The 27,963-nt window shown below is 38.8% G+C and overlaps 1 long non-coding RNA gene across 1 annotated transcript; it reads left to right on the top strand.

Moving 5' to 3' along the window:
* Positions 1-742: 742 nt before the first annotated feature.
* LOC309384582 lies at positions 743-27,963 on the top strand. Its single transcript, XR_014174081.1, has 3 exons — positions 743-857; positions 26,179-26,273; positions 27,052-27,963. It is a non-coding gene; the product is annotated as an uncharacterized lncRNA (long non-coding RNA).

Raw genomic sequence — 27,963 nt, 5'->3', positions numbered from 1 at the left:
GTCACCAGGCTGTTGTTAAAATAGTTTCAGACATTCAATAAATTCAGGTGCCCAATTACCCAATCATGATTTAAGAATGTCAGTAACCCATTCAATTCTAATCTTTTTTTTTCCTCCCTACTCAAACAGTCAGATCATGGTTAATGATAGTGAGATTTGTTTCCAGACTGATTTTAGATCCTGTGAGTACTAACTACTACTTTATGTTATAGAATGAAAAAAAGTGGAGATCTAGGGAGGAAGGGATCACCTCCTCCTTGTTTTTAAGCTACTGCAGGAAGGAAAAAATGGAAGGTTTATACTCATACTAGTTAGGAAAATAGATTTCAACAAGGTTAGAAAAACACCAGCAGGATCATATAATAGAAAACCTCAGGGCAAAGGGAGTTAGGAATTTATCAGATCTATACTACAATTACTATAAAACTGCACTGTTCTAATGAGAATTAAAATGTAGGTCAGTTTAGGAGCTATTGTGAATGCATTAGAAGTTTATGAAGAAGCTAAGAGTTATAGAGTTATAGTTATAGTTAGGCATATAACTAAAGTATAATCAGCAAAGAAGCATACCAGCAACTAGCTAGCATCTGCAGCAAGGAAGTCAGAAGGGGTAAGGCACAAAAGAGTGCAGCTCACAGAAAAGCTAAAAGCATCAAAAGGCACTCTTTTGTTATGTCATTATTAAAAGGGAGGAAATAAAAGAAAGGGTGGGTCTATTGCTTTAAGGCAATCGAAAGATGGTGACGGATTATGGATAAAGGGTAGAATTCCTTAACTCCTACTTTGCTTCAGAGGAGAACTACATTTAAAGGGACCCAAACATAACAATTAAAACAAGGAGGAAGAGATAACCTAAGGTAAGGGATCACCTTTATAAACTGAAGTATTTAGGATCAAAGCAATGACATCCAAGAATCTTGACCAATCTCATGAACTCAGATCCTCTTTTGGCATTCTTTAAGAAATAACAGAAGAAGATATAATGTTAGAAGTTTGAAAAAAGGGGAAATGTTCTTCCTATATTAAAAAAAGGGAGAAAAGTAACTGCAAATTTCTCAATTAATATATATACAAGATTGATAAGCAGTCAGGGTGTGACTATTTAGGAAATAATTGCATTCTTGAGCTAGCATGGAGTTATAAAGAACAAGCCAAGCAAAGCCAATCTTCTCACTCTCCCTCAACAAGTAAACATTATTATGGGAAAGGGATGAACATATGACATTTTTCAATTCAGCCAAATGTCTCTCATCATATTCTAGAATAAAAGATAAAATATTACTACCAGTTGATATATACATATCTGATTCAACAATCAAGTCCAGCAAGTATACTTTAGTGTATCAAATTGGAAGTCTTCATGACTGCATGACTGGATTCTATATCATTCAATTTATTTACACGTGGTTTGAATGAGCAACTATAAAATACAATTATTAAATTTGGAGATGTCACAGAAGTAGGTACAGTAAAGGACAATATCAAGATTCAGAAGCAATTTGACAAACTGGAGCACTAGTCTGAAAGATAAATTTCAACAGGGACAGAACATTTTTTTGGGGGGTAGGAAAATCATACAATAAAAGATACTACTGTAGGTGGGGGATGATTATGTAAGATATATGTGGAGGGGGGAAAAGGATGCCTTGATGGATCACAGTTGAATTTGAGCAAACAATGTGATGCAGCATCAAAAAGAAGCGAAGGCAATCATAGGCTCATTATTAGAAGGGTACTTTCAGGAGCAGGATAAATAATTGATCCTCTCTGTTCTTACTGGACTGACTACATATAGAATAGTACATTAGATCATTAACAAACTGGAATGTTTCTAAATGAGAGAAATCAAAGTGAGAAGAAGCCTATTGAAGGAAAAACATGCAAGAAATGGCTAGAATCATTAGATATGTATAGCCTGGAAAGAAAGAAAGCTATAGAGAGGCATGATAATTGTGTTCATGTAACTGAAAAGCATTTCATAATTGGTATATTGTCGTTCAAGAAACAAAGAAATGATGGCTTTAAATTACAAGAAAGTAGATTTTTGGTAGGTCTTTGGGAAAAATGTATAAGTATATGAGCTCCTCAAAGATGGCATGCATTATCTTAGGAAATGTGAACACTGTCTTTGCTGGAGATGTTAAAACTCGATGGATTCTGTTTGGGATGCTTTAGTCATGGTTTCTTGCACTGAGCAGCAGAATCAACATAACAATCTGCAGGAACCTTTTTAATTATTATCGTTTATGATTCTATGGAAAATATTTTCTGATTGCTTGCCAATTTTCAGCACTTTCTTATTATGACCTGTACTACATTACCGAAAGATCAGCAAAAATCTAATACAGCTCATCTGCCTGGAATCCACACTGTATATTGGACATTAACACAATTGAACAAGTCCAGAGATATTTCACGAGAAGAGTACTCCACCCCTCTGCTCACAACAGAATATGTCACTAGGCTTAAAATGTTGGGCTTGGATAACCTAGAACTATGCTGCCTACAGTCTGACCTAAGTGTACTACACAAAATTGTCTGCTACAATATCTTCCCTGTCAATAATTTCTTCAACCTCAATAATACACAGGCAAACAATAGATACAAACTCAAGGTAAACCGCTCCAAACTTGATTGCAGAAAACATGACTTCAGCAACAATGCCTGGAATTCTCTACTTGACTCCATTGTTACACCCTCTAACCCCCACAGCTTCAACCTTACACTGTCTACCATGGACTTCACCCCATTCCTAAGAGGTCCGTAAAAGGGGGCGTGCATAAGCACACCATTGTTCCTACCATCCTATCCTACTGTCCCCATTTAGTTGTACTCATTCCTTGTTCATGCCCATGCTTATACTGTACTTACACCTATTATCTAGTACATGTTCAACAAATTAAATAAATAAATAAAAGATTTTGTCATAGTTCACTGGATTCTTTTAGAGGGTGTTTCATTTTGTTTTGTTTTTGTTTTGCACCACTTCATTCAGGATTGATTTCCAAATAAATAACTATGCAAACAAATCTTATTAATGCAAAATTGAAGAAACATCTATTTTCTCAATTCTGACTTTCCATGTGCAGCATTTTATCTTAGAATAATCTAAAGCTGCTTGGACCTTTTTCCATTATTAACACTTCAGCACTGCTAATGAAACCTATCAGAATCAAGCTTTTATTAGGAATAGATAAATTTTCCATTCTTGGCTTTTTTTTTGCATTTGCCATACATCAGGGCAAGAAATGTTTTTACAAGTGACTTTAAAGTTAAATAATTTGTGGAAAACACTGCAATAAAAAGAGAGCTAGGAAATAAGGAGGATTTTTTTGTAGTTTTACTTGATTGCACAGTAAACACTCTTTTTTTCTACTTGAGTTATAATTTTTTCTAGTTGAGTTATAATTTAGTCATAGTGAATCTGAATTTTTTAAAGCTGAACTAATATGCTGTTTGTAGTTTTCCATTTGCAGAAACAGAAATGGAGAAGAATGTTTCAATGACTTTGTTTACTTCATGCATGTGTGGCCTGCCTTTTCTTTAGAATGTCTAGGATACAGAACACAACAGAACATTGTGTTGTTCCACACAATGTTATCCTAAAAGACTAACTAAATATTGCTCCAGTGAACCTAATAATAGGTTTGAACTTGTGTTTTCACTGTCTTAAGCTTGACATGTTGTGAGTATAAGATACTCACAGTTTCTACAGGCTAGAAAGATACTATGCTTATTATTTATTTATTAAATTTATATGCCACCCAACTGCTTTCAAACAATTCTTCAAATGATGTTGTCCCCAACTCATCATTAATGCAATCTGCCTGTGTTTTCTGGTTCTATACCAAAATAGGAGTGGTCCAACTAATATGGATTCAAATGTTAATCTGTGGTTTGCCTGTGGCACTTAAACCCCTGCTCCTTCATCAGCACAGAGATAGAAACATTCTCTCATCTCTGATCACAAACTGGGGACCTGTAGTGACTGCTATGGCTACTGTTGCCACTAATGTTAGAATAGTACAGTGGTTATAATAGTTAACTGTCCTGCAGAAAATTACTCTCATAGTACTTTGTAGCAGTATTGTTGTTTTTCCTCTGGCTACCTACCTTTCCACTGAGCTTTGATAAAAATTGTAAATTAACGGATAAAGTGGCTTGGGTTAAAAACTAAAGTAGGTCAGGGGGGAAAATGGTTATTAAACAGTATTTCTGCTGGTTTTCCATTTGTAATGGTCTGCATATTGTACAATAGTATAACCACTACATTCCCAACAAAACTGCAGGGACTAGTCTCCTGGAGTCAACACCACTACTGTTTCTAAGCTGTTTTTATGACAGACCTTATGACGCCAAAGATGAGGAAATGCAAGAAAGCATTTTTGTTTTAAGCAGATTGTCTTGACTGTATACATGTGCATTATGATGCTTTAACTTTGTGCATATAAATTTTTCGTAGGTCAAGTAAGTGTCAAAGTTCCAAGTAATACACCCATAGCAAACAGAACTCCAAGGCAAGCAGGTTCCCCAAAGAACAGGTCTATCGGATATATCATACTGGTGCAAACTGGTGAAAACTGACTCTAAAGATTTCAGTGATTTTCACCTAATTAAAGTAAACGTTTTCCCCTTTTCCCAAATGATCAGTCACATGGTCCAATCAAGGTGCTGTCCAGTTGCTTGGAAACTTCATTCCTCCTCTCTTCAGCCACCTATGGGAATGTCCTTGGTTCTCAAGGGAAATTATCTTGTTTTGGCTACAGAACTCCCAACTATCTCTACTTTCCCCCTCCCTATCTCTCATCACCATTGTGGCTACACTGAAGCCTCCAAGATGGCCTTGGTCAGGCCAGCTTCAGAGTTGACAGGTTTGCACATTGAAAAGAAAATAATTAATTTCTTTGTATAGGAAATTGAGAGGGCACAACAGGAGAGGAAGTTCTTTGTGGGGGACATGGTAGTCGAGACTGTACACTTGGCAAGTAACTGTTGAAGCGTATCAATCAAGACAGAGTTTTATTAAACTGGCTTAAAGTCTAGCCAGGATGCAAGAAGGTTAAGCATGTTGTACAGATATTAAATTAACCTGATATGTGCTGTAATAAATTGTATTTGGGATTTTTATTTTTACCACTTTGCTCAATACTTTGGAAATCCTACCCCTTCATAAGGTAGAGGCTTTGTGGTCTCTTAGGCTATGGATAGCCTACAGAAGAATTCTACTGCAACTTGTGTGGACTTTGGAGAGGTCATACCATTTGGGGAGAGGGGGCGGTCTAGAAATTGAATAAAATAAATAAAATAAATACACCAGGAGTGTCAAACCTGCAACCCGCGGGCTGGATGCATCATTCACTGGTCATGCCTAGCCCCAGTTTAATGAAGGGGAGAAAGTTGTGATACATCACATGACGACGTGCCATTGACACCCCTGTCATAGACTCATAGAATAACAGAGTTGGAAGTGCCTGCTTTCAAATTATTATAGCAGCCACATCTTTGCTGCTATAATAGCCATCTACAACTGGTACCCAGAGATGATGGCTATAAAAATCAAAGCCTTCCCCTTTGAACATTGCATTCACAATGCCCTCTCCCTTGGCTATGTTTGTAAGAGGCTTTTACAGCTGCTTCAGAAGCTGCTCCCAGCTGTCTCTCCATTCAAATGCAAGTGGGTGTTGCTGATTTGCAGCCTCATCACACAGCTAGAGATAAAACAAATGCATGCGGGCTATTATTAAGACCTGGGTATGGGAAAATAAGTATTCTAGCATGAGGACCATTTTAGTTTCATTATTTCCTCTCAGCCTTGGTTGTCCCCCTGAGAACTCTAATCCTCCTCTGCAAGACAACTGTTCCTGAAGACTAATTATATGGTTAGAAATGAGTTAGGAGGTTGATTTTCCACATCCTCTCTAAACAGCAGATTTTGCTTGCTTGATGGAATACAACTGCAATATAAACTTGATTAGAGGAACTTACTAATGTTACATAGATGAGCAACTCCATCAAGGAAGCATGTTGAGATAGAAGGTAGTAATAGATGGGAGTTTTCAAAACACCAAAAACTCACCAATAATTCCATGTTTATATTGCCATTTTTGTGTTACAATACATTGAAATGAAGTTCCCAAATACATCACAAACCTGCCCTTCAGCTGGTCCTGGGAGATTTTCCTCCCTTAAATTCCCATTCCACACCAAACAGGAGGAAAGCATTCCTAGCACAACAGCATTGAAAGGGGTATTTCTGCATAGCACCCTTTCTCTTTGTCTGATTCTCCCCTATATAGATATAGCTTTTTGCTTAGTGCTGTTGAACAGATAAAATCTCCATTTAGGCAGATGCAGCAAGCATGCAGGGACTTCATTGGAAGGTTGAATTGGTTTACAAGGATCATCATCTTGAAAAGAAAAACAATATTCCAAGGAGTCCCAAGTAGAAAATTGCAAGATTGGGAAATCTTGGGTACTTGGGTTGAGAGAAGGATCTCAGCTGTCCCTCTAAATCAGGAGTGTCAAACTGCCAGCCCTTGGGTCATATGTGTCATATGCAGGCCATGCCCACCCCAGCTGCAGGAAGGGAAAAAATGTTGTGAAATGTCACGTGATGGCAATATGATGCCACAGGTTTGACACCCATGCTCTAAACAATAATAGTCATTAGGCCAAGACAATATCTAAAATTTGACTTTTCTACCAGCCAATCAGAAAGAGAAATACCCAGCCAAGAACAACCACTTCATTTGAGATCGTCTTTCCATCTTTAGTTCATGTCACTCAAAGGGTTCAGCAGCAGCTCTGAGCTTTATCTCTCCTAACAAGCACGGTTTCCTTAACAGATTGGAATTTAGCTCTGTGAGACTGCAAAACAAGCACAGGATTCTCTCCTTTCTCCTCTGTCTGTTATGCAGTATATAGACTGACTTCTTACTTCCTCTTTCCTTTTTCTCAGAATTTGATCCCAAATGTTGTGCCTGCACAATTTTCCAAAACTCACACTTTTTCTGTCTTCCATGGCAAAAAGTGTCTATTAAAATCCTGCACTGAACCTGCTTTCTCCCCTAAAACTATGCTGGGCAGGCTGCTGTTAGACACCCTTCTCTCCACAGGGAGTATTCGTGGCTCTTCCTTCAGAACTGCTTAAACTCTATTTCCTCATTAAAGGCTATTTCCCCAAAGATTGTCCCCTTCTTGCCATTTGCCATTGATGTGCTTTCATTCTTCAATTTTCCTCAATAGAATTCAAAGACTTTGATGAGTGTCTGTGGCCATCATCTTCAGGATCCATATTCACTCTTAGACATGTCGTTTTTCAATACTGTTTCATTAAAAAAATATCTTACTTGCATACTAGACCTGCTGAATGCTCCCTCTGTAACAATTCACATCCGTAACAAGAAGCTGGTCATTGCAAATCAATGACCGGTACAAGCTCTGTCTGGAGAGCTGCTAACAATCGATACAATCTTTTAGGCTAGATTACCTATCAGTCAAGGGGGCCAATGGGTCCACGGGCTTTGATGTGTTGGATGTTCTGGAAAGATGGGCTTATTGATTGTTAGTAAATCAAATGAGAGCTTTCATAAGGAACCTTTACAGCTCCTTCAATTAAGTATCTCTTCAAAGGCTGGGGTTCTTTAAAGTTGCACAAAGTGATGTTTCAATACTGGGGGAAAGTAATAATCTATTTAATCACAGTGAAAAGTACGAGGATGCAATTATAGAGTCTTATCAAAATGCCCCAAACAAGGTTGACTTGACCACTTTTGAAAAGGGAAAGAAAGAAAAAAATCAGAATGCTTGGGTCTGCTGTGTGATGTCATTGTGTTTTAGATCACCCCTTAACTACATGACTTGTTGTGGAGAGTCTAACAAAGTGTTTGGGGTTTCAGTTGCTCTCTTTAATTTTGGTGGCAACAGTCTGAATGTTCAGTTCTGTCCCATTTATATTTTCTGTGGCTGTTTAGGCCATTGGTGAGACAGGGAAGTTCACTTTTGAAATGTCATTCAACTCAGCCTTCTAGTATTCTCTCTCGTTCTGTCCATAAAATACGGAAATATGGCATCTTTCTATTAGCAGAAGCTGTGAACATATTTCCTGTTGGTTATGGTCTCTAAACATTATTTGGGGGGGTGAGGGCTGAATTAGTATATTTTTAAGCTAAATAAAATATTTGCGTGGAGGAGAAGCAAAATGTACACCTCATGACGCAGAGGAACTAAGAGGAATAGGCATGATGGAATTAGGATTTCACAACCAATAAATCAAACTGTGAAGTTGGGTAGGACTATTGGCAGGGCTGTTGTAGATTATGATGGGGAAGATTCTGGTTTAACCACCCTTATCAATGAAGCTCATAGGATGGTACTAGCAGGGGAAAGTTGCAGGATAAATGCTATATACACTATAGGAAAAAGGAAGGAAGGAAAGAAGAAAAGGAAAAGAAAGGAAAGGAAAGGAAGGAAGGAAGGAAGGAAAGGGAAGGAAAAGGAAGGAAGGACTATTGGCTTTCAGATAGATAAACTACCATATCCAATTTGATGGCTATTATAAACATTCTAGCAGTGATCACATATCCTCTCAGCCTAAGTATGACTGATCCTTCAAGAACAATGGAATGGCTGTCATTTGTTCAATGTGAAAATGGGATGTCTGTCTTCATATATTTCAACATGGCACATTCACTTCCCAAATAAATTAAGCCTCTTTCATCTTTCTCCCTCACCCTCCACGGATCTGTATATTGTATGTATCTTTACCAATTCTTTTATTAATTGTTTTACAAAAATAATGCAGGTCACCATTCACTAGCACTCTTTTTCCCCAGCTACTTAAATGAAATAAATTTTCTACATCCTTTGTGAGGTAACATGGATTTATTTATTTATTTATTTATTTAATGACACTAGGACTAGGTCAATGCAGATGAAAAACCTGGTTACTCCTCCTGGGCTCTTTCATCAATGGAGACTGCTAACAAATTAGGAAGCCTGATCTCTTACTTACAAACTAGATGGCAGGCCAAAGATCAAAAAGGAATACGGCCATATTCCTTTTGGATCTTTGGCCTGCCACTAGGATCTCCTAGCAAAACAAAGAATAGTGGTCAAGAACAGCCCTGGCATTTGATTCTGGCTTGCTAGGAAAGGAATTAGCTGGGAGTTGAGATGTAACCAGCAAGCAATCTAGTCTGTGCAATCTGGTTTCTTTAGCCACTGAATGTAAGAATAGTCAAGTATCAAAAAGTCAAGGAAGTTACAAAGCAATGTTAACATAATTATTCCCAGTGGGAATCATTAGATCAGTCCAACATGATTTTCTCTGTTTCACCCCATCCACCTCTCTAAAAGTATAATTAGTGATAAACTGAGCGCTATATGCTGAGGTTGGATTGGATTTTACTACTATTTTATAATTGTATAAACTAGCATCCGGCATACTGTGAACTATTAACTTCACACAGATCTGGGACTATATCAGCTATCCTTCAGGTTCTTAGTATAAACTTACCACTGCAAAAAAATATTACATACAAGGGATGAAGCAAAACTGCAGAAAATTGCATATATTTGATAGCACTCTTTGTATCCTATGGAGTAGCAGCAAAGAATTGGCTGAAACAATCAAAGGAATGGAACCTTAAGGAAAGCCATGGCACCATATTGAGTTGCAACTGGAGCATAGTATGATTTATATATGCATACTAGATTTCAAGAGAGCTTATTTCAACAAACTTTGGAGGAGTATTAGGCTGAAAAGCATGGATTGAAATCCACAGGACAAAGTAGCTCAGGAGGGGTTAAGAACTTCACAAACATAAGACACTAGAAATACAATCTTCTATCATTCCAATAGATGAAAAATGGAGGTCAGCTAGGGAGATGATTATAGATGCATATGCAACATATGTAGGAAATGGAAGATGGGTGTAATTACAAAAGAAGGATAGCACCAAGTCATTCTAATATCTGAAAAAATAGAGCAAAGGCTGAAGCACAAAAAAAATCTAGGATCTTAATAGAAGCTAAAAGCAACAAAATGGCTAACTTTCCTTGTAGCTAATGGTAGTATTTTTTTTTTAAAGGAAAGAAAGAGGGAGGGAGAAGGACTACCATCTTAGAGGTTATTTCTGTGATCTTTCAGAAAACATGGAGGGCTTAGTATTAGTGGTTTGCAAAAAATATTCTTCCTATCTTCAAATATAAGGAGGACATGGGTGACTACAAGATTGGTCAACCCGAGGTCAATATTTAGCTAAACTTTAGACTGGACTAGATAACCTGTGACCCATTGGATATCCTTTCAAAGCTATTTAAGCTTTTTACCTAAACAGATTTAGATCATGAGTAAATAATAATATTTTAAATGTTTAGTTGACTGAGTTTCATGTTCAATGAATAAAAGAGATAATAATAATAATAATAATAATAATAATAATAATAATAATAATAATAATAATAACAATAACAATAACAATAACAACAACAGCAACAACAACAACTCTGCCGTTGCTGGTCCCAAGCCCGGATGAGAAAGGAGGAGGGTTGGGGTTAGGTTGGCAATCTGGCCCCATAAAAACTCACCAACCCATACAATATGGTGAAAGAAACGACTAAAAATTCTATACTGCATCGGTCATCGCGTGGGTTAACAAGGGCCGTGGCAGATGTTGAGGTCCTTGGGCATCCGTCGACAAGTGGGCTACAAGTGGACCAGCCAACAAAACGACAAAAATATAGTGCAGATGAAAATCGTGCCATAATGGCCTGTTATTACATCTCAGAGCCAAAAAAAAGAGGTTACTTAAAGTGAATGTATGATTTATGGAAACAACAATATCCAGATTTAAATGTTAGTGATCAACGACTAGGAGATCAAAGGAGATTTATTATACGGAATAAAGTGTTTAGCGAAGTTGAATTTGAGGAAATTCAGGCAAATTGCAAAACAAAAACAACAACATCACAAAAGGAATTAACTGATACTCAAGACACAACTAAAGAAATCATAGTAGAACTCCCAGAGGAAGCTGTCAGAGAGGAAATAACAACACTACCACCAGAACCAGTTACCATTGAACCAACTGATGAACCAATTCAAAAACAAAAAGAACTCAAGGACAAGATCATGAAACATTTTCTGGCTACTGAGGAAAGGCAACGTTTACCATCATTAAAAACTGTCCCTAAGAAAATTTTGGGTCCTATCATGAAAATGATTAATGCAGTGCTTTCAACAATTGAATCGGGATCCATATTGGAAACAAATCAGTTAATGTACAGTGCAGCTGTAATAGTCACTAATGAACTAGACATTAAAATCAAAGCACCTAAGCACACAATAGAAATAGCATCAAAGCCAAAGTGGAAAATCTGATTAGAACAAAAAGTCAAAAAATTAAGGGCAGATGCTAGCAACTTAAAGAACATGCATGAGCAACGGCTTAAAAACAACAAAATCATAGATCAGCTAATCAGAAGATATAGATTGGATACAAGAGACATCAATGAAGCTGTAGAGATTGTAAAACAGCAGATAACAGCAACAGCTAGAAAAGAGATATGAAGCACGAATCATCCAATACAAACAAAATCAACAATTTCGATCAGACCAACGGTGTTTTTATCAAAGTCTTAATGTGAATGGTGACAGCAAAAGTGAAAAACCAGAAAAGCAGGCCACAGCTGAATTCTGGAAAGGATTGTGGGAAAATGCAAAGGACTACAATAAGGAAGCAAAGTGAATGCAGGACTTTGAGAAAAGCATTGGTAACAAACAAATGCAAGTATTAGAAATAACAACTGAGATAGTCAAAAATCGAGTAAAAAAAGTAAAGAATTGGATATCACCTGGAAATGATTTCTGGCTCAAATATCTGACCAGTTTACATACAATATTGGCCAAGCAACTGAATGAAATTTTACAAAATGGTCAAATTGATGAATGGTTGACAACTGGAAAAACATACTTGATTCAGAAAGATGCAACTAAGGGAACAATACCTGAAAACTACAGACCAATAACATTCTTGCCAACAACTTTCAAATTACTCACAGGCATTATTGCAGATAATATTATGGATTATTTGGAAACAAACAACATCTTGCCAGTAAAGCAAAAAGGCAATAAAAGAGGTAGCAGTGGCACAAAAGATCAGCTCCTGATTGATAAAATGATATTAGAAAATTGTAAGAAAAGAAAAACGAACTTGAATATGGTCTGGATTGATTATAAAAAGGCATTCGACTCATTGCAGGACTCACCGCCCCGAGTCCTGTGTAGGAAAGGGTGCGGTATATAAAATAAATAAAATAAATAAATAAATAAATAAATAAATTGCCACATAGTTGGATCATAAAATGCTTAGAAACAACTGGCATTAGCAAAAATATTACATCCTTCACTGAAAAGGCGATGAAACAATGGAGAACTGAGTTGGCAGTAGGGAATGAGAACTACGGAATGGTTAATATCAAGCGAGGAATTTTCCAGGGTGATTCACTTTCACCTCTTCTCTTCATCTTTGCAATGATCCCACTATCGGTAATTTTTTAAAAAATGAAATTAGGCTACCAAACAGCCAAAGAGTTTGGCATGGAAAAATGTGCCACTGTATCCATAAAAAGGGGCAAAATCACTGCGTGTGAGGGAATTGAAATGCCCAATGGCCAACTAATTAAATGCAATGAAAATGAAGCCTACAAATACTTAGGCATTCTGCAGTTGGATAACATTAAACATGGAGAAGTAAAAACTATTGTCAGGAGAGAGTACATCAATAGAGTTAGGAAAATTTTGAAATCTAAATTAAATGGTAGAAATACAATTAAGGCCATAAATACCTGGGCAATACCAGTTATAAGATACACAGCTGGTATAGTTAACTGGACACAAGCTGATTTGGATATTTTGGAGGTACATTGAGAAAGAAACAGAGTCACTAATCCTGGCTGCGCAAGAACAAGCTATCCGAACAAATGCCATTAAGGCCAAAAAATCCTCTGATGATGCCAAATGCAAACTCTGCAAAGAAGTTGATGAAACTGTTGACCACATACTCAGCTACTGTAAAAAAATTGCGCAGACTGATTATAAATTGCGGCACAATTCAGTAGCACAAATGATCCACTGAAATTTGTGCAAAAATTATAATATTAAAACAACAGCAAACTGGTGGGAACATAAGCCTGAAAAACTCACCAAAAATCAGATGGTCAATATCCTATGGGATTTTTGTATACAAACAGACAAAATACTGGCACATAACACACCAGACATCACACTGGTTGAGAAAAATAAGGTTACAATCATAGACATCGCAATACCAGGTGATAGCAGGGTCGACGAGAAGGAACATGAAAAAATTGCGAAATACCAGGACCTAAAAATTGAAATTCAGCGATTACGGCACAAACCGACAGTGGTAATTCCAGTGGTAATCGGCACACTGGGTGCTATTCCAAAAGCACTGGAATTACATTTAAAACAGTTAAAACTTGACAAAATCACCATCAGTCAAATGCAAAAAGCTGCACTGCTTGGATCTGCACGTATATTACGAAAATACGTTATGACGTCCTAGACCCCTGGGTTGGGCCCGATTAGTAATCAATACCAAATCCGGCAAAACAACTGGCCACTGTGATACAATTGAATAATAATAATAATAATAATAATAATAATAATAATAATAATAATAATAATAATAATAATAATAATAATAATAATAATAATAATAATAATAATAATAATAATAATAATAATCTCTCAATGCTACCACTGACAACCATTTTGAAGAAGGTGAACTGTGGATACGAACTTGCAAAGAAAGGACTGAAAATTTCACACTTGGTGTACATGCATGATTTGAAGCTGTATGGTAAAACAAAAGCTGAACTGAACTTATTAATTGAAAGCACAAAATAATTTAGCCAAGACATTGGTATGCAGTTTAGAATTGACAAATGTGCAACAATGGCAACCAAGGCAGGCAAGGTCCTAGAAGATGCAACTTGAGAATGAAGAAATGATAAAGGCAGTAAAGCCAGAAGAAGGCTACAAGTACTTGGGGATTTTAGAGGCCTCTGACTTAATGCATAATAAAGTCAAGGAATTAACCTCAGCCAAGTACATTTGATGAATTCGCAAGATATTAAAGTCCAAACTGAGTGGAGGAAACATCATAAAAGCCATAAATACCAGGGCTATACCTGTAATTCGATGCTCTGCAGGAATAATTGACTGGCCCAGATGGAGTTGGACAATTTGGACAGAAAAACAAGGAAGCTTATGATAATGAATCATGCTTTGCACCCTAAAAGTGATGTTGACCAATTCTAACTACCAAGAGTAGAGGGTAGTCGGGGACTCCTACAAGTAAAGCAGACTGTGGAAGAAGAAAGACACAGCTTGAATGATTACATCCAGAAACGTGAAGAACCAAAGTTTCAGGAAGTAAATAAAGGAGGCCTTTTGAAGACAACTAAGTTAAAAGCTGAATATAAGAAAGAAGTAATTGAGAAGTGAGCTGAAAATTGGAAAAGCTATGCATGGCCAATACTTGAAAAGTATTGAAGGCAAAGCTGACCAAAAACTAACTTGGAACTGGTTAAGATCAGGAGTACTAAAAAAAGAAACAGAAGGCTTTATTTTGGCAGCTCAAGAACAAGCCTTAGCCACAAACTGCATGAAGACAAAAATTCAACATGTTACCACCAACAGCAAATGTCACCTCTTTAATGAGAAAGATGAGACAGTTGACCACTTGATCAGAGGGTGCAGCAAAATTTCACAAATTGTCTACCTACAATGCCATGACCACGTTGCTAAGATTATTCACTGGAAATTGTGCCAAAAGTTTGGATTTGAGTACAGCAAAACCACTGGGACCATCAGATTGAGAAGGTTTTAGAGAATGAGAAGGTCAAAATATTGTGGGACTTCAGAATCCAGAATGACAGGCACTTGGCCTACAACACACCTGACATAACAATAATTGAAAAGAAAAAAGTATGGTTCATTGACATTGCAATATCTGGTGATGCATGAATTGAAGATAAACAGCAAGAAAAAATCACAAAATACTGGGACTTGCAAATTGAGGTTGAGTGACTGTGGAAAAATAAATCAAGTGTTGTCCCAATTATAATTGGAGCCTTTGGAGCAATACCTAAAAGGCTACCTGACTATTTGAAAATTCTAAATTTACCTGACTTGAACATTTTGACTCTACAAAAAACCATCCTACTTGGAACAACTTATATCCTCCGATGTTACCTTAACAGTTCCTAGGTCCTTGATTAGGACTCGAGCTGTTGAGCTACCAACCAGCCCCAAAGGCTGTGAATCTCACCAAAGATTAACCACATAATAATAAAAATGGTGATGATGATGATTATCAATAATAATAGCAGTGGGGGCAGGGATGACTTCTTTTGGCTTCCCCATTGCAATTGTTTGTGGAAAGGTGGCAGGGAGCTTAGAAATAACAAATGTTCCTCCATCCTGAGTGAGCCATGGAATTGCTTGTCACTTTGCTGAAAGGTCAGGGAACAAAGGGAGTTGTGGACCATGGGGAAAACTACATCCCCACTCCACATCTACAGTATCCCTAAAGGCCCCCTCCCTCCAGAGAATAAGAGGGCTCATCCATCAATTGCCAGTACCCCCAGCCAGCTCTACTTCACCAGCAGGCCTCAGACATAAATTTCTCATCATTCAGTCACCACCCACCTGTCCAGCCGGCCTCCCTCAGCAACCAAGAAAGAAACCACTTAACTCCATTTTGCAGAATTAAGAATACTTTTACTGGTTATGAAAAGATAGCAGCTAAGCAAAGCAAGATCTGAGGCAAACACACGTGAAATCATACATATCAATATGTGACCAAACCCCCTCCCCCTGGTAACCCTCATCCCAATGTCCAATCTGCAAATCCCTTAGGTGGCATGTGAGTTCCATCTTCAAGGAGCATCATCAGGTTGGTATGCAGGACGGTTGGCCTTGACTGACACCAAGCACTAATCTCCAGCATGCGCAGTTGACAGTGAGACCAAAACTCCCTTTTTGCAATCTCTCCCGTACTTAAACTTCCCCTCCTAAATACTAGCCCCCACCTCCCCGTTTCAATGGCAGACGAAAGCAAATAGTAAAACAGAGGCTGACACTACCACTGTTAGAGGTTTCAGAACTTTTGTTCTAAAGTATCCAATCACTGCTTGTCCATCAGGCTTTTCTGACAGATGATATAGGGACCAGAGAGATGTAGGTAATAGGGTGAGGGTACCACATTCCATCTTCCTTGCATCATACAATTGATTGGTTTCTGGCAAGTGTAGCGGTGAAAGTGTGGTGGTGCTGAAGCCGCTACCCTTTCCAAATTTTCATCCCCATGGCAATTATGAATCCTGGCATTCTGTAAGTTAATCCATTTGAATTGCCTTGGTTTAATAATTGTCACTCTTTACTTTCCAATTCTACCCAATTGAAGGTTACAGGAAATCCTACTGAAGTACATGGCAGTATGTGGGTTGTGTTATTTCTACCATTTCATTAGATGCAGAGCTGATTGGTACAGAAGTGAGGGTTATTTCATCGGTTCTGAAAACATCTCTAGAATATTTTCCTGCACAAGAGACCATGCCAAACTAGTGTTGCTGCAAATGAACTAGAATGCTGTTAATGCTGCTTCATTGATATTAATATAACTTTCTCAGTGGTGTTGGACTTAACTACATGCAGATGCTTATAGGAATTGCCGATATTTTTACACACTGCAGCTAATTATTTGCCTCCTGTTGTTGCTGAGTTGTTGATGCTAAATGTACTAAAGTGTATATTTTTGAGAGAATGGGTCTTTATTCTGGTATCTATTGAGCTATTCCAATGATTAACTATAATTATTACTATTACATTTTAAGTTTGTATCCCATTTGTACAGAACGACCCTAAACTAAAGCAGAGTCAAGAGCACATAAGAAATTATGCAGGAATATTCTAATTTATGGCCTGCAATTCTAAATTGTTTGTGTCAGCACCACTGTGTCATCCTATCTCACTGAAAGCAGTTTATATTCCTTGTAGTTTACCAATTGTTTGAATGGTTTCTAGCAATAGCTAATTAAGTAATCATTAGCATTTGCTTACATTAAAAATAAAAAAACTGAAAGTCATCCAATAACATTGGCAAAACAAAGTCATTGCAATAGACAAAAATTATTCTTAAGACCTATGCAGTCTCCTGTTGCAATAAATTATCCTAAAATAAGCGTGCAAATATGCACCCTATTGGATGTCATTTTATAGTCCCTAGAATAGGAGAGGCCAAAAGAGACTTTGTTTCATATTCTAGGAAGTTAAGAGGCACATAGGTGCCTTGAAGCTGAAGGAATCCCTTTTCCTCCTTTCAACTCTTCGCTTACCTTCCCAAAACGAGTCCAAGCTCTGTTCACCTTTGAAATGTGGTTCTTGATATGCCATGCAAAGACTGATGCAAACCTATGACTCCTGAACATTTATTCTTCTGTTGCAACAAATTTCAGTGGCAACCCACAGACATTTCATTCGTTAGTTTGATATGATGGTGGAAATGGTGACCAAGGGAAAATGCTATGGAAAGAAATGACAGCTACACCATCTTAAAAGGTATTTTGTAGAAAATAAGCTTCTTTGATAAATATTTTTTTCTTTTCAGAAGATCCTATGTACAGTATGTCTACCTAAATATCTACTGGACTCAATGAGATGACCATGGTGCTCTCTAAGCTTGGTTGTTTTCTTGAAGACATTTCATTACCAAACTAGGTAACATCATCAGTGCTAGTTCACTAGACCAGCACTGATGATGTTACCTAATGTGGGTAATTAAACATAGGCAAGAAAACAACCAAGCTCAGAGAGCACCAAAGACCCTTCATTTCAATCTTACAAATATTCTCCTTTATTCATACTAAATTCAATTAACTTTTATTCCAAGTAAGCGAGGTTAGGATTGCAAACTCACACCACTGATTTTTTAGAATGAAAGGAAGGGTTTGCTATTGGAAAGGCTGCCTGTTTAAACATCTGCCATATTGCAAAAAATAAAAAGGGGAGGCGTTGTTTAACCTGTGTGGATATTAATTCTAATAATTATAAATAAAGGCTATTATGTACCCCAATTTCTTGGGATTAATAAAATGTTCAGTGATCAAAATTCACGGATATCAATTTTAACCTAACTAAAGGGTAAACCAAGTTCCGGGAACAATGGAAATGGCTAGAATTGGGATATATTCACATTTTTTACTTAGGTTCCTGACGATGCAGATTTTAATCCAGGGGCACTGTGAATTCTGCTTTAGGCATGAAAGTCAGGAGGGTGACCTTGGCCCAGTCACTCTCAGTCCAATTCACCTCACAGAATTGTTGCTGTAGGGAAAATAAGAGGAAGGAGTATTGATACAGTAGTCACCTTGAGTTATTTATTTTTTAAAATAGTGATATAAATAAATAAACAAACAAACAGTAAATCAACTTTTAAAAATAAAGTTGCTGATATTGCAGGCACATTATAGTATCATGCTTTGTAGTTAATTTTAATTATAATATTTAATAGACTGAGAAGTCAGAAATGGGAGTCATTGGCATGCTTGTATCTGAGGCCTCCCAGAGGATATTCCGATACTGAGATAGGTTGCATTAATATTTCAACAAAGCTGTGTTAGTATTGGGGGATGTGCAGAGGAGTGGCTTAGATTAGACAAGGCCTGCAGAGTTTTGTCTTAGAGTTCACTAAAGCCATAAATTCCACCAGTGAATAATTTATCAGGTGCATAAAGACGGGTCACACAGAATCAAAACATTATGAAGAAAGCTGAATAAAATGAAAAACATACCATTTTTAAGAGCATTCCATTCCATTGGAATTGTAGGTCATTTCCTTTTTATAAAATTCCCATAATAGCTCCACTTTTTAACTCTGAATGGAATTTCCAGCCAAAGATTTTGCTGGTGGTGATCTGTCTCAGCTAGGGCAGTATGTAGCCCTGCAATTCCATGCACAAATGTGTAAGGGGGAAAAAAGCAGAAACTGAATTCACAGAAAAATGTGTTTTAATGTCATCCTTTAACAAACAGCTGCCTTTTCGTCAGAGAGGAGAACTGAAGGGCCATGGCTTCCTTGTGTTTTTATGTGCTCTTTCTTAGAAAGGTCAACTTATACAACCATTTATGATCTGAATGATTCATCTTTTGCTAACTTCACCTGCCAGTCTTTTTACACAGAAATTGTATTGTGGTTGAGTCCTTGGTGATTCAAAATATCTGAAACGGCTGCATGGAAAAAGATTATTTTTCAGCACATAAATCTGACTCATGTCTATGAGTAAGTTGCTGAATTTAAAAATGGCAGAGAATTCTTATTTTGTTGTTATAAAGTATCATGGGTTATAGGCAATGACTTGTGAGTCAACTTCTGCTCACTCATGGAAGCTTTCCTTTCTGCTTAATTTCTTTCTCACATCCCAATATCCCACAATTCACTCAATCTGTTCCTTGGGGATGGGTCACCATTCCCAACAGCAATTTGGGATGGCCATGAGCACCTGACATCTAATGTGCCCATAACATCTCTTGTATTAGTGGCTGGATAGAATTGAGTATAACTTCCAGCAGTTTTCCAATACTCAGGGGTTGCCACAAAGAAGAGGGAGTCAAACTATTCTCCAAAGCACCTGAGGGTAGAATAAGAAGCAATGGGTGGAAACTAATCAAGGATAGAAGCAACTTAGAATTAAGGAGAAATTTCCTGACAGTTAACAATTAATCAACTTGCCTCCAGAAGTTGTGAATGCTCCAACACTGGAGGTTTTTAAGAAGATGTTGGATAACCATTTGTCTGAAATGGTATAGAGTTTCCGCCTAGGTAGGGGTTTGGACTTGAATGCCTCCAAGGTTCCTTACAACTCTGTTATTCTATATTCTATTCTATTCTATTCTATTCTATTCTATTCTATTCCCTTAATTTACACTGGCATTTGAACAGTTGAAAAGAGCAATGACATTAGGAGACCTAGTGATCCTCAGTGTACAATTTGTCACTTAGCAAATACCTATCAGGTACTTATGTCCTACTTCCAAAGGATTGATGGAAAGGCATTTACAGCTGTTTGCAGCATCCTGTCATCACATGACTGGGTTTAAAAGAGGTTCTTGCAAAAAAAAAAAACAGCAATTCTGATTTTTGTCAAAAACACCCATTGCTTCACTTAGCTTCACTTAGCAATAGTAATAGCACTTAGACTTACTGTATATACCACACCATAGTGCTTTACAGCTCTCTCTAAGAGGCTTATAGAGTCACCCTATTGCCCCAGACAATCTGAGCCCTCATTTTATTGACTTCAGAAGGATGGAAGGCTGAGTCAACCTTGAGCCGGTTAGGATCAAACTGCTGGCATTCAGCAAAAATTAACCTGCAATACTGCATTCTAACCACTGAGCCACCATGGCTCTTAACAATCATGACAATCTCTTAACAACTGTGGTTCACATTGGTTCACTTAATAACAATGGCATTCCCTTAACAATTGTGGTGGTTGTTTTACAACTGTGGCAGTTGCATGAAAACATAATAATAATAATAATAATAATAATAATAATAATAATAATAATAATAATAATAATAATAATAATAATAATAATAATAATAATTTTATTTCTTAGCCGCACCCTCCCCCGAAAGACTCGGGGCGGCGTACAATAAAACACATAAAAACAGTATGGACAATACGCAGACAAAATAAACAAATACGTGTACATGGAGGAGGTAGGAAGATGGATAAAGACAGTTAAAACACAATTTAAAATCCCCTAATAAAATTCCAAAAGTCACAAAATTAAAAAACCCGTCAGGAGCAGTGTGAACGAACTATGGTTGAGCCAGGCCAGCCACTTGAAAGAGGTGGATCTTGAGCTTTATCCGGAAGGAGCGGAGGTCAGAGGTAGTCCTAATATCCGGGGGAAGGTCATTCCACAGGGCTGGGCCCGCAACAGAGAAGGCTCTACTCCTAGACGCCGCCCCCCGACATTGTCTGGTGGACGGCACCTGGAGGAGTCCCTCTCTGTGCGAGCGAATTGGTCGCAGGGATGTATGGGGCAGGATACGATCCCGCAAGAAGCTAGGTCCTGAGCCATGGAGCGCTTTAAAGATCGTTATCAAGACCTTGAAACGCACCCGGTAGACCACAGGGAGCCAGTGCAGCTCGCGCAGGAGAGGTGTCACATGGGAGTACCCTGTACTCCCCATAATTACCCGCGCGGCCGCGTTCTAGACCAACTGTAGTCTACGAGTGCATTTCAAGGGAAGCCCCATGTAGAGAGCATTACAGTAGTCCAGGCGAGACGTCACCAGCGCATGAGTGACTGTGCGCAAGGCATCCCGGTCCAATAGGGGGCGCAATTGGCGCACCAGGCGAACCTGGTGGAACGCCCCCCTTGCCACGGCCGTCACATGGTCATCCATGGACAGCCGAGCATCGAGGAGGACGCCCAAATTGCGCGCCTGCTCCACCGGGGTTAGTTGCACGCCCCCGATGGCCAGAGATGGAATTAACTGGTTGAACCGGGGGGCCGGAACCCACAGCCACTCCGTCTTGGAGGGGTTGAGCTTGAGTCAGTTGTCATCCATCCAGACCCGTACGGCTTCCACACACCGGGACATCACTTCAACGGCCTCGTTGGGGTGGTTCGGGGTGGAGATGTACAGCTAAGTATCATCAGTGTACAGATGGTATCCCACCCCGAAACCACGGATGATCTCACCCAGCGGCTTCATATATGTGTTGAACAGGAGCGGCGAGAGGACCGACCCCTGTGGCACCCCACAGGTAAGGGGGCTCAGAGTCGACCTCTGCTCCCCTGTCAACACACGTTGCGTCTGGCCGGAAAGGTAGGAGCCGAACCACTGTAGAACGGTGCCCCCGACCCCCAACCCCTCCAGTCGGCGCAACAAGATACCATGGTCGATGGTATCAAAAGCCGCCGAGAGGTCTAATAGGACCAGGATAGAGGAACAACCCCTATCTCTGGCCCTCCAGAGATCATCCACCAACGCGACCAACGCCGTCTCCGTGCTGTGCCCAGGGCGGAAGCCGGACTGGCGCGGGTCTAGATAATCATTTTCCTCCAGATGTCGTGGAAACTGATAAGCCACCACACTCTCTACAACCTTCGCCAAAAAGGGAAGGTTGGAGACAGGACGATAATTGGCCAGCTCCGTAGGGTCCAGGGAAGGCTTCTTGAGCAAGGGTCTCACCACCGCCTCTTTCAAGGCGGCTGGAAGGGACCCCTCACCCAACGAAGCGTTCACTAGGCCCAGGAGCCAGTCGCGTGTAACCTCCCAGGATGCCAGTACAAGCCAGGAGGGACACGGGTCCAGTAAACATGTGGTAGGTCGCAGTCGTCCACGCACTCTGTCCAAATCCGCGCAGAAGGTGGCCCAAGCTCCATCTGGAACCTCTCTGGTTCCATCAGGCGCCTGGGGCGGAACCATCTAGTATTTTCCGGTTCCGCCTCCCCGCAGCGGGGTGTAGCACCAGGGAAGTCAAGTCGGAGGAGTGAGTGGTCTGACCATGACAGGGGAGTGATGGTTAAGTCCCCTCCTCCCAGATCACTCAACCACTGGCCAGAGACAAAAACAAGGTCCAAGGTGTGACCTCCCTCATGTGTCGGACCCTGAATCAATTGAGTCAGGTCCATGGCTGTCATGGAAGCCATGAACTCCCGAACCCCCTCGGATGCTTCTCCCACCGATGGCAGGTTAAAGTCCCCCATAACTAAAAGTTTGGGGGTCTCAACCGCCACCGATGCGATCAGCTCGAGGAGTTCGGGCAGGGCCGCTGATGTATAGCGAGGAGCCAGGTATACTATCAGCAGGCCCAACTGTCTCCCAGGGCCCCATTTCACAACAAGGGATTCACATCCGGACGTCTGTGGCACAGTGGACTCCCTCGGCTCTAAGTCCTCCCGGATAATCACTGCTACCCCACCGCCCCTTCCCTGGGCCCGGGGCTGGTGAAATGCTCGATAACCTGGCGGGCACATTTCCACGAGGGGTAAACCTCCCTCGTGGCCCAACCAGGTTTCCGTTATTAAATCACACAATGATCCATTTTATGGCCATCATGACTTATGGTCATGATGGAATGTCTCCAATACAGTCCTAGCTCAAAAATTGCCTGTAGTTTAGAAATTGTAGTCTAAAGCTACTTGTATTACTTTTCTTTTTCCTTCTGTTGAATTATGTTCAATCCTTGGAGACTGCCTGGGCAAATACTTGCAGTTTTCCAAAGCAGAACTAGAATTCTGTCTCCTGGTTTCTAGCTAGATGCCTTACCTATTACAACAGGTGTGTAAAACTCAAGGCTTGTGGGCTGGATCTGACCCACGGGGTGCTTAGATCTGGCCAGCTTGGAAATAGCAAAGGACCATCTCATGATGCCTCTGCCAGCGAAAATGTGCTCACAATCTCCATTTTCGCCTGGGACAGCCTCCATCAACCCTCTGCCAGTAAAAACAGAGCTCGGGAGAGCCGTGTTCCGTTTTCTCGGGCAGAGGGTTGTAGGATGCCATCCCAGCCGAAAACAGAGATTGGGAGCCCGATTTCGCTGGCAGAGCACTCGGGCCACCACAGGCGGCCCTGACACATTGACGTCAAGCTGGCCACACCCACCGGCCATGAATCCCCCTGAGGTCAAACACAACCCTGATGCGGCCCTCAATGAAATCGAGTTTGACACCCCTGCATTACACCAAACTGGCTTTAAAAAAACCTGTAATATAAATGAGTAATATTTAAGTGTTACAGTTATTTTGTGACTGGGAGGTCATCAATCTCAGAACCTGGGGAACAAAAAGCCTCCTGCTTGTTTAGCAGTTGATGATTTTAATTTTTTTCATTGTTGGATTTGATCTGAACTTTTAAAATGACCATATAATTACAAATGCCTAGAGGAAAGACTTTCTCTTATAAATGATGAATGTACAGAAGCAAATCTCGTGAATCCAGCTCTTGTAAGGGTAAAAAAAAAAAACTTTGTGCACAGCAAAACAACTAATGCTACTCTGACCCTATTGCAACATTTAATCGAGCTGTGCATAAATTTATAATTTGATACAAGTTCTAGTGTGAGTAATTTTACATTTGGTGATTCCCCTGCAGAAAGACTGTAGTTGCTTGGAAATAAATATCATAAGCGCTGAACTATACCAACTGCGCTATTCTTGTTCAATAGCTATGGTTCTCAGGCAGCTGAAAGATGCAGCTTGGCAACATTTAGAGGCTGCATAGGTTGCAAATACCTGTCCAAACTAATGCAGAATCAAGTATTCCATATAGGTCTCCCATCATATATCATGATTAGACCTATTATCAACTTCCTCCTCCATTTGCACCATTCACAAATTGAGACGAGAGTTATCAGGTGTTAATAAACAAATGCCATGCTTGCACGAAGTGGCATTTATTTTTAGACTTTTGATAACATGTTAAGTTACTATATTAGAAGTACAGGATAACGGTAAGATATTAATGTTTAGTCTAGGTTCACACAAATTCTCCCATGTTAATACTGCAAAAACTTTCCCTGTCTTTCCCTGGCATTCACAGTGTTAAGTGGTTTCCCCCAAACAGGGAATATACAGTACATCCAGTGGTGGGATTCAAGTAATTTAACAACTGGTTCTGCTGAAGTGATGCGAACTGGCTGAATCCCACCACTGAGTACATCTTTCTGTTGCAAGCAGGATCTTCTTTTGAAAGTTGTTTTAGCCCACAGTCAAAGAATGGAGCTCTCAAATTTCTCTCCAAGTATAACCAAATTTTGTTTTGGAAATTGCAGGCAGCAATCTGGGCAGAAGGAGAAGAACAACAAGTTGGATACTGGGATTAGGAAATAACTTTCTGAGCCTTCGATAAAGGAAAATCAACAAGAAGTTTGAGAAACAATCCATGGAAGCAAGGAACAATTTAACATCAGGCATAGGGAATAGGTTTAGCTAGAAATATTACATTAAGATTATTTTCATTGTGTTTATACATGAAGATAATCTAATTTATTACCCATAGAGAGTATTTTCTTTTGGGAGTCTAATGAATGTGTTCCTTGGTAAGAGACCTTGGCCTGCTAAAATTTTCTAGTATGTCTTTCTACAAGAAGTCTTTTTGAGATGGTGCCTTCAATTTTCTTAACTTTGTATCTTCACCATTAATATTTTTCATGAAACCACCCATGTTACAATGGAAAGCTTACATTCTCTCTCTCCCACCCACTCATTTTTAAATGAAATATGATTCTATTAATCTTTTGTAACATTGGTGCCACTAATTCTAACTCTAACCTTGATTACTATTACCTAGGATCAAATACGGGTAGTTCTCGACTTACAACAATTCACTTAATGATTGTTCAAAGTTACAACAGCACTGAAAAAAGTGATTTACGGACATTTTTCACACTTACGACCTTTGTAGCATGCCCATGATCATGCGATCAAAATTCAGATGCTTGGCAACTGGTTCATACTTATGACTTGCAATGTTCCAGGGTCATGTGATCCCTTTTGCAACCTTTGAAAAGCAAAATCAATGGGAAGCCAGATTCCCTTAACCATGTTACTAACTGATCAACTGCAGTGATTCTTAAGTGAACCTTGGCAAGAAATATCATAAAATGAAGCAAAACTCACTTAACAAGTGTCTCACTTAACAACAGAAATGTTGGGCTCACTTGTGGTCATAAGCCGAGTGTTAGATACTTGCTCTAACTATAATGTTTCCACCAAGGTCCTCTGTTCCGGCGGGAACAGAGGTTTAATCCTTTTGGTTGAAGGGTCTGACAGCTCCCTATAAAAGGGCTGCTGTCAGACTCAAGCTTCGCTGGATTGTTCTCACTTGTACTTAATAAAGAGCTGTTGTTACCATTAAGCCTGTGTGTGCCTATCCATTACCCAATCTAACACCGAGGACTACCAGTATATATTTGGAAATGTCATCAATATTAAAGTACTTTTTATCATCTTTGGCGGACATTTAAGAAAGCCAAGAAATATAGGGATAAGATATGTACTTTAATTCAGAGAATAAACGGAATAAATGTACAATGAACAATTAAAACCAGAGATTTATCTTTTAGGTTTGATAGATAACAACCACAGGAGGACTTTTGTATGCATAAAGATGGGAGGACTAACAGATTTCTACAATGGGAGAATGGAGATGGTGGAGATGGCAAAATTGATTGTTTTGATTAAAGAAAAGACTTTATCTAACTTTCCTTCTATCTGGAAACTTTTGGATGTTTTGCTTGAAACCAAAACAATGAAACTTTAATTCTGGGATTGGGTGATTAGAACATTTTATGATTATAGAAAAACCATGCACAATTCTTAATCTTAGAGTAAAAATATTTTCTATTTCTATCTGTATAAAAGAAAGCTGAAAGTTATACCTTTTCCAGTATTCCTTTTTCTTTTTTGCACTCATAACCTTGTTTTTTGCTAACTTTTTTTAATTCCTTGATTATTCTGTTTTCATATTTTTTATTTGCTAAAATAAATATTCTTGAAATAGAATATTATCCCATTTTTCTGAACTTAAAAAATGTAGCAGCGTTTGCAGATTTCTGCCATCTCAACTACAGGGTTGAGTTTCCCTGGAGGTCTTATGTATAGGTACATAAGATTAGCCACATATTATACAACAGTTGTAGGGAAATTCAATGATCTAATGAATACGTGTTACTGAAATTTAGTTCATTAATGGTCTTTAGTAATATATTTGTGGTGCAGAACAACATGTCTTCTTTCTCTTGTACAGTACATTGGAAAAGCAAGATGACTAGAAGGGGAAGGGAAGAAAGTAGCGTGAAATAATTTTTAGATTTTTCTATTCCTTTAAAAATTCAAATGAAATGTATTAAGCAGAATAGTAGCAGCCTCCACATAGCAGCAGGCTTGCTTCTGTATAGGCATTAAAAATAAATGTTTTTTTTATTTTTACACTGAAGAAAAAGAAATGGAAACAGAAGAAGATGAGGGGCAATGTTTCACTTCAATCTTCCACTTCTCTGCACTAATTAAAGCCTTTTGTGTGTGTGAAAATTGAAGACTTTTGTGACTTCAAGCAACAAATGACAGTTGAGAAATTAATGACCCATTCTGTAGATGACCAGGAGAAAAAATAGGATAAAGACTCAACAAAAAAGTAAAATATTAATGAGTTTAATTATTTTTTATTAGCATCCCAAATATGCTTTGCTTAAAAAGTTGAGTCTGACAAGGACATAGGTTGTGATGAGTGTATCTCTTAATCTTGTTTGACAATTTCAGTTGGTCAAGAAGCTACATTAACCACAGTGTGCATCAATCAAAAGACAAGCTGTTTATCTTTATTAGAAACAGCTTGCTGATAATTTGATAGACATTAAAATATCAGTAAAGTCCCAACAGGAAAGAATTGGAGTTTTGTTATAATTTGTAAACTTTGGGGATAGGATGTATGTATTTTGCAAGCCTTACGTTGTGTGCTGTTATACTGACATGTCTGTTATATGTTTATATAGGCATGCATATGTATGCAGGTTGCACTTATATTTTTACTTCCCTGATCAACATTGCTTGCATTGCTCTTCTTTTGGCTGCTTCTAGTTTTCCTGTGAAGAAAATATCATTCCAATGCTGGGAAATTAACAAATTAATGAAGTTTTGTTTTAGACATTTGTAAAAACATTACTTTAATCTCTGGTTGTTTTGCACAGAAACAGATTGCTGTCAGTTCAGACTACTGCATAATAGTTTGCCTCAAGCTGTTCATTATGCTTGACCTCCCCATCACCCCAGCAAAAAAGTATTTATTTTCGGTTGCATGATTTTACATAGTTTTTAAAATTAACATACTAAAATGGTTGTTTCAGACTTAC

This window comes from Natrix helvetica (assembly GCF_964273705.1).
Source record: "Natrix helvetica genome assembly, chromosome: 1".
Lineage (NCBI taxonomy): Eukaryota > Metazoa > Chordata > Lepidosauria > Squamata > Natricidae > Natrix > Natrix helvetica.
This window is presented reverse-complemented; position numbering and strand designations above follow the sequence as displayed.